We start from the raw sequence: 9316 nt of genomic DNA, 5'->3' as shown, positions 1-9316 counted from the left end.
TATATTATCATATGTGAAATGAATCACCAGTCCAGGTTTGATGCATGAGACAGGGTGCTCAGGGCTGGTGCACTGGGATGACCCAGAAGGATGGGATGGGGAGGGAGGTGGGATGGTGAACACATGTATACCCATGGTGGATTCATGTCAATGTATGGCAAAATCATTATAATATTATAAAGTAATTAGCCTCCAATTAAAATAAATTTATATTAAAAAATAAATAAATAATAAAAGAGAAATATAAAACCACAGAATTTCTTATTAGTAACCATGAATATACAACATACATGAGACTGTAAGATAGGGGTAAAATATTATCAGAGGAAAATTAATGGCATAAATAAATACATCAATCAAATTGAAAGCTAATTAAACCTTCTCAGGGTTAGCCATAGTTCATCAGGCATTCTGTCAATCTGATCTACTCCCTTAAATCTATTTCTCACTTCCACTGTATAATCATTAGGGATTTGATTTAGGTCATACCTGAATGGTCTATAGGTTTTCCCTACTTGATGAACTATGGATGGAGGTTTGTAACATTGTACAAGAAAAAGAAATGAAAAAAAGCAAAATGGCTGTCTAAGGAGGCCTTACAAATACCTGTGAAAAGAAGAAAAGCGAAAAGAAAGGAGAAAAGGAACAATAGACTCATTTGAATGCAGAGTTCCAAAGAATATCAAGGAGAGATAAGAAAGCTTTCCTCAGTGATCAGTACAAAGAAATAGAGGAAAACAATAGAATGGGAATGACTAGAGATCTCTTCAAGAAAATTAGAGATACCAAGGGAACATTTCATGCAAAGATGGGCTCAATAAAGGACAGACTTGGTATGGACCTAACAGAAGCAGAAGATATTAAGAAACGGTGGCAAGCATACACAGAAGAACTGTAAAAAAAAGATCTTCACAACCCAGATAATCACAATGGTGTGATCTCTCACCTAGAGTCAGACATCCTGGAATGTGAAGTCAAATGGGCCTTAGGAAGCATCACTGCAAACAAAGCTAGTGGAGGTGATGGAATTCTAGTTGAGCTATTTCAAATCCTGAAAGATGATGCTGTGAAAGTGCTGCACTCAATATATCAGCAAATTTGGAAAACTCAGCAGTGGCCACAGGACTGGAAAAAGTCAGTTTTCATTCCAATTCCAAAGAAAGGCAATGCCAAAGAATATTCTAACTACCACACAATTGCATTCATTTCACACACTAATAAAGCAATGCTCAAAATTCTCCAAGACAGACTTCAACAATACGTGAACCGTGAACTTCCAGATGTTCAAGCTGGTTTTAGAAAAGGCAGAGGAACCAGAGATCAAATTGTCAACATCCACTGGATAGTAGAAAAAGCAAGAGAGTTCCAGAAAAACATCTATTTCTGCTTTATTGACTATGCCAAAGCCTTTGACTGTGGATCACAATAAACTGTGGAAAATTCTAAAAGAGATGGGAATACCACACCACCTGAGCTCTTGAGAAATCTGTATGCAGGTCAGGAAGCAACAGTTAGAATTGGACATGGAACAACATACTGGTTCCAAATAGGAAAAGGAGAATGTCAAAGCTGTATATTGTCACTGTGCTTATTTAACTTATATGCAGAGTACATCATGAAAAACACTGGACTGGAAGAAACACAAGCTGGAATCAAGATTGCCGGGAGAAATATCAATAACCTCAGATATGCAGATGACACCACCCTTATGGCAGAAAGTAAAAACTAAAGAGCTTCTTCATGAAAGTGAAAGAGGAGAGTGAAAAAGTTGGCTTAAAACTCAACATTCAGAAAACAAAGATCATGGCATCTGGTCCCATCACTTCATGGCAAATAAATGGAAAAACAGTTAAAACAGTGACAGACTATATTTTGTGGCTCCAAAATCACTGCAGATGGTGACTGCAGCCATGAAATTAAAAGATGCTTACTCCTTGGCAGAAATTTTATGACCAAGCTAGACAGCATGTTAAAAAGAAGAGACATTACTTTGCCAACAAAGGTCTGTCTAGTCAAGGCAATGGTTTTTCCAGTAGTCGTGTATGGATGTGTGAGTTGGACTATAAAAAAAGCTGAGTGCCAACGAATTGATGCCTTTAAACTGTGGTGTTGGACAAGACTCTTGAGAGTCCCTTGGACTGCAAGGAGATCCAACCAGTCCATCCTAAAGGAAATCAGTCTTAAATATTCATTAGAAGGACTGATGTTGAAGCCGAAACTCCAATACTTTGGCCACCTGATGCAAACAGATGACTCTTTTGAAAATACCCTGATGCTGGGAAAGATTGAAGGTTGGGAGAAGAAGGGGATGACAGAAGATGAGATCGTTGGATGGCATTACTGAATCAATGGGTATGAGTTTGAGTAAACCCTGGGAGTTGGTGACGGACAGGGAGGCCTGGCATGCTGCAGTCAATGGGGTCGCAAAAATTCAGACATGACTGAGCCACTGAACTGAACTGAGGGTTATCCAGTTGTTAGAATTGGCTGACTGGCTCAAATCATGAGGTCCTTATTGCAACATTCAGGCTGAAATGGAATAAAGTAGGGAAAACCACTAGACCATTCAGGTATGACCTAAATCAAATCCCTTATGATTATATAGTAGAGGTCTGGTAGACAGAGTGCCTGAAGAACTATTGATGGAGATTAGTACCATCATATAGGAGGCATTAAGTGATCCAAACCATCCCAAAGAAAAATAATGTAAGAAGGCAAAGTGGTTGTCTAAGGAGGGCTTACAAATAGCTGTGGAAAGAAGAGAATCAAAAGGCAAGGGAGAAAGGGAAAGATACCCAACTGAACACAGAATTCCAAAAAATAGCAAGGAGAGATAAGAAGGCTTTCTTAAAGGAATCATGCAAAGAAATAGAGGAAAACAATAGAATGGAAAAGACAAGAGATCTCTTCAAGGAAACTGGAGATATCAAGGGAACATGTCATGCAAGGATAGGCATGATAAAGGATAGAAATGGCTTCCCTGATAGCTCAGTTGGTAAAGAATCCACCTGCAAGGAAGGAGACCCTGGTTCACTTTCTGGGTCAGGAAGATCCACTGGAGAAGGGAAATAATTCATTGTTTAGAAAAATATTAAGTCAAAAGAGCGCATTAAGTGTTTACCTCAGAGTAGATAAATATATTTCAGAGTAGCTTATATATAATGTACTGTTGATTCTCTTTACAGAAATATTTCCACAAATAAGGAAGGAATGGTATATGAGAATACCACCATTTTATAGTCCCTAATGAGTTAATGGATTTCAGCAATGATTACCATCTGCTAACATCACAAAACAGAGAAGGCAATGGCACCCCACTCCAGTACTCCTGCCTGGAAAATCCCATGGACGGAGGAGCCTGGAAGACTGCAGTCCATGGGGTCGCTGAGGGTCGGACATGACTGAAGCGACTTCACTTTCACTTTTCACTTTCATGCATTGCAGAAGGAAATGGCAACCCACTCCAGTGTTCTTGCCTGGAGAATCCCAGGGACGGGGGAGCCTGGTGGGCTGCCATCTATGGGGTCACACAGAGTCAGACACAACTGAAGTGACTTAGCAACTTAAATTCTTGATAGAAGGACATAATATCACTTAAACACTATTGATAAAAATGTTTGAACCTGAATCTGATAAGCCTCTAGATATAACTGTCAAATTACAAAAATACAAGGAACAAAGAAACATGGTAAAGGATATAGATAATGGGATGAAGCTAGCAAAGTTTACAGGATAGAATCCAAAATCACATGACCCAGCTTCTTCAGAAGAAAAAATTGCAAGGAGAGAGAGAGAAGAGAGAGCATAATTTATTAATAAAAAGTGATTTAAGGGCTTCCCAGGTGACTCAGATGGTAAAGAATCTGCCTTCAATACAGGAGACTCAGGTTCGATCCTGGGGTCAGGAAGATACTCTGGAGAAGCAAAGGACAACTTTCCAGTATTTCCACTCTACCATTCTTGCCTGGGAAATCCCATGGACAGAGGATCCTGGCGGGCTGCAGTCTATGTGGTCACAAAAGAGTTGGACCATGACTTAGCGACTAAACAACATCAATGAGCAATGTGTAAATCAATTACACTGTACTGATTTTATTCAGATCCTGAAGCAAACTAACCTTGAAATAAATTGTGCACAACTAGGGAAACTCAATCATTAACTGATGATTGATGATACTGAAGACAATTGATGATACTGAAGACCTGCTGAATTTTTGGACAATAACGCAATTGTCATTTTGTTTTAAAAATGAGCCCTCATCTGGATGAGAAGAAAAGAAACCTCTTACACTGTTGATGGTAATTGAAAATTAGCACAGCCAACATGGAAAACAATATAGAGGTTCCTTAAAAACCTAAAAATAGAACTACCATATGCAATTCCACTCCTGGGTATACATCCAAAAAAAAAAAGAAAACTCTAATTCAAAAAGATACATGCACTCCAGTGTTCATAGCAGCACTATTTACAACAGCAAAGACATGAAAATAATCCAAGTGCCCCTCAACAGACGATTGGTTTAAGATGATAATATATATACAATGGAATATTATTATTCAGCCATAAAAAAATGGAATATTGACATTTGCAGCAACATAAATGGACCTAGTGAAGTAAGACAGAAAAAGGAAAACACTGTAGTATGCAGAATCTAAAAATAATGAAAAATAACTTATTTACAAAATAAAAACACAAATATTTATTTACAAAAATAGAAACACAGATATAGAAAACAAACTTATAGTTACCAAAGGGAGAAGGAAGGAGGAAGGGAAGGACTGATTAGCAGTATGGGACTCCAGATACAAACTGTTATACGTAAAGAGATAAGCAAAAGGACTTATTGTATAACACAGGGAATTTTATTCAATATACTATAATAATATATAATGGTGGTGGTAGTGGTGTAGTCACTAAGTCATGTCTGACTTTTGTGACCCACCCCATGGACTGTCAGGCTTGACAGGCTTCTCTGTCCATAGGATTTTTCCAGGCCAGAATACTGGAGTGGGTTGTCATTTCTTCTCCAGGGGATCTTCTCGACCCAGGGATTAAATCCACGTCTCCTGCTTTGCAGGTGGATTCTGTACCAATAAGCCACCCACCAGGCAAGTCCCATCTATAACAGAATATAATCTAAAATTATATAACTAACTCACTTTCCTGTACTGACACAATATTGTAAATTAATGATGCTTCAATTTAAAAAAAATCCCTCATCTTCTAAAAAGATATGTTGAATATTCACAGAAACTCATTATGATGTCTAAAACTTTCTTCAAATTGATCCAGGACAGGTGGGGTATTGTTGTTGTTCAGGTGCTTGAAAGTGAAAGTGAAGTCGCTCAGTCATGGTCGACTCTTTGCTACCTCATGGACTATAGCCCACCAGGCTCCTCTGTCCATGGGATTTTCCAGGCAAGAATACTAGAGTGGGTTGCCATTTCCTTCTCCAGGGGATCTTCCCAACCCAGGGATCGAACCCAGGTCTGCCATACTGCAGGCAGATGCTTTAACCCCTGAGCCACCAGGGAAGTTCAGGTGCTTGGTTGCGTATAACTCTTTTGCAACCCCATGGACTGCAGCAGGCCAGGTTTCCCTTCCTTCACTACCTCCTGGAGTTTGCCCAAACTCATGTCCATTGAGTCACTGATGCTTTTTCACTCTCCTCTTTCACCTTCATCAAGAGGATTTTTAGTTCCTCTTTGCTTTTTTCCATTAGGGTGATGTTCAACAATGTGCTGATGTGCTCAGTCATGGTCAACTCTTTGCGACCACATAGACTAGCCCCCAGGTTCCTCTGTCCATGTAATTTTCCAGGAAAGAATACTGGAGTGGGTTGCCATTTTCTTCTCCAATGTTCAACAATACATGAACTGAGAACTTCCAGAAGTACAAGCTGGATTTAGAAAAAATTGCCAACATCCACTGAATTATAGAAAAAGCAAGAGAATTCCAGAAAAAGTATCTACTTCTGCTTCACTGACTACGCTAAAGCTTTTGACTGTGTGGATCACAACAAACTGTGGAAAATTCTTTAAGAGACAGGAATGCCAGACCAACCTACCTGCCTCCTGATAAACTTGTATGCAGGTCAAGAAGCAACAGAACCGGGCATGGAACAATGGACTGGTTCAAAATTGGGAAAGGAGTACGTCAAAGCTGTATATTGTCACCTGCTTATTTAACTTATATGCAGAGTACATCATATGAAAAGACAAGCTGGATGAAGTACAAGCTGGAATCAAGATTGCTGGGTAGGGTATAGATGGTCAAAAAAATTGACCATCAGTTGATAAGAATTGAAGTTTAATGGCAGATTACAGGGATCATTTTTTAATTCTCTCTACATTTACGTTTGATATTTTGCATATTAACAAGCTAAAGAAGAAATATATACACAGCTTTTACTGATTTTATTTTCAAGATTTATTCCTGTCTTCTGCTACACCATTCTGCTACACCATAATAAGTTCTACTACCAGATGGTTTGTAGAACTTATTAAAAATAACTTTTACTTTTATTCTGTTTATTATTAATTTTATTGCACTGAAGATAGAAATATAGTGAACATCCATTTTTCTTCAGAGCAATACAACAAATGTGATGGAAACCATAAAATAGGAGGAGTCACTACCCCTTTCCTTGAGAACTTTGAAATTTACTAAGAAAATTAAGTACACATATAATAACCTAAATGGGAAAAGAATTTGAGAAAGAATACTTATATGTATACATATAACTGAATCACATTGCTGTACACCTGAATCTATCACAACATTATAAATCCACTGTATTCCAATGTAAAATAAAATTTGTTTAAAAGTAAAGTTCAGTTCAGTTCAGTCTCTCGGTCATGTCCGATTGTTTATGACCCCATGGACTGCAGCATGCCAGGCTTCCCTGTCCATCACCAACATCCAGAGCTTTCTCAAACTCATGTCCATCGAGTTGGTGATTCCATCCAACCATCTCATCCCCTGTCATCCCATTCTCCTCTGGCCTTCATTCTTTCCCAGCATCAGGGTCTTTTCCAAGACCCTGTATAAGAAGTATTTAAACATTTTAGGAAACTGATCCATGACCTTACTAACCATGTCCTCAATTTTGCACAGTATACTGTATTTCAAAATGTGTGACCTATTTACAATCTACTGCATTAGGACTACAGTGAAAATTAAATGAGAATGTGTTAAAAGCACACAGCATTGTACCTAGCACATAATAAATGCTGGATAAATGGTGGGTAAAAAAACCACCAATCCTTAATCTATGGGTGCTATCAAAACATGCAAACGTGCTACCATATTAACATGAAATTTTAAGAAATGGAAAGATATACAGTAGAATAAAGAGAATAGAGCAAACTGTTATGCTATTTAAACAGCAAATAGTCCCTGGTTCTTCCAGGGTTTTATACAAAGATAGGGTTTTATACAAAGGATGGATGCAGATTGCAGGAAAAGGACATCACTAACTGGGGTATTACAATAGTCAAGATATAGAAACCAGCTGTAACAAGTCATTTAATATAGTTATGTATACTAAAGTAAAGGAAAATAATAAGAGATTAAACTGGAGAGACAAACTGGGGCAAAAAAAGGGAAGAATGATATGCCTTGCAGACTATGTTCAGGAAAAGGTCAGTTTTCATTTCAGTTCCAAAGAAGGGCGATGCCAAAGAATGTTCAAACTACTGTACAAATGCACTCATTTCACAGGCTAGTAAGGTTATGTTCAAAATCCTTCCACCAAGGCTTCAGCAGTATGTGAACCAAGAACTTCCAGGTGTACAAGAGGGATTATGATAAGGCAGAGGAAACAGAGATCAAATCTCCAACATTCTTTGGAACATGGATAAAGCAAGAAAATTCCAGAAAAACATCTACTTCTGCTTCATTTACTATGCTAAAGCCTTTGACCAGGGCGATCACAACAAACTGTAAAAAATTCTTAAAGAAATGGGAATACCAGAGCACCTTCCCTATCTCTTGACAAACCTGTAGGTGGGTCAAGAAGCAACAGTTAGAACCAGACATGGAAAAACTGACTGGTTCAAAATTGGAAAAGGAGTATGATAAGGCTATATATTTTCACCCTGCTTATTTAACTTGTATGCAGAGTACATCATGTAAAACACCAAGCTGGATGAATCACAAGCTGAAATCAAGATTGTCAGGAGAAATATCAACAACCTCAGATATGCAGATGATACCACTCTAATGGCATAAAGTGAAGAGGAACTAAAGAGCCTCTTGATGAGGGTGAAAGAGAAGAGTAAAAATGTTGGTTTGAAACTCAACATTAACCTAAAATCAATAGAAGGGGAAAAATTGGAAGCAGTGACAGATTTTATTTTCTTGGGCTCCACAATCACTGTGGACAGTGATTACAGCCATGAAATGAAAAGACACTTACTCTTTGGAAAGAAAGCTATGACAAACTTAGACAGCATATTAAAAAGCAGAGACATCACTTTGGCAACAAAGGTCCGTACAATCAAACCTATAGTTTTCCCAGCAGTCATGTACAGATGTGAGAGTTGGACCATAAAGAAGGCTGACCACAGAAGAATTTATGCTTTCGAATTGTGGTGCTGGAGAAGACTCTTGAGAGTCCCTTGCAACTACAAGGAGATCAAACTAGTCAATTCTGAAGGAAATCAACCCTGAATATTCATTGGAAGGACTGCTGCTGAATCAGAAGCTCCACTCCTTTGGCCACCAGATGTGAAGAGTCAACTCACTGGAAAAGACTGATGCTCAGAAAGATTGAAGGCAAAAGGAAAAGGGTGCCACAGAGGATGAGATAGTTACCAACTCAACAGACATGAATCGGAGGATTCATGCAGGAGACACTAGAAGGCAGAGGAGCCTGGCATGCTACAGTGAGGTCATAAGGAGTCAGGCACGACTTAGCAACTGAACAACAACAATACTTTTGGGAGAAGTACTTCGTTCTTACCCCTGAGATTTTCTCAACATGAATCTTAGGCATGCATTTGACCACTGGTTTCTCTCTACTCATTTATTCATTTTCTTCTTTTTGGAGGAATATTGCCCTCTGAGATAGGTAAACTTAAGAATTAATTGGGAATTCTCAGTGCAAACTCTGTCTTTTTTATCCCCCTTTCTTCAAGGCTATGGTTTTTCCCGTGGTCATGTATGGATGTGAGAGTTGGACTGTGAAGTAGGCTGAGCGCCAAAGAATTGATGCTTTTGAACTGTGGTGTTGGAGAAGACTCTTGAGAGTCCCTTGGACTGCAAGGAGATCCAACCAGTCCATTCTGAAGGAGATCAGCCCTGGGATTTCTT

This window comes from Bison bison, unplaced genomic scaffold (assembly GCF_000754665.1).
Source record: "Bison bison bison isolate TAMUID 2011002044 unplaced genomic scaffold, Bison_UMD1.0 scf7180017864139, whole genome shotgun sequence".
NCBI classification, from domain to species: Eukaryota; Metazoa; Chordata; class Mammalia; order Artiodactyla; family Bovidae; genus Bison; species Bison bison.
This window is presented reverse-complemented; position numbering follows the sequence as displayed.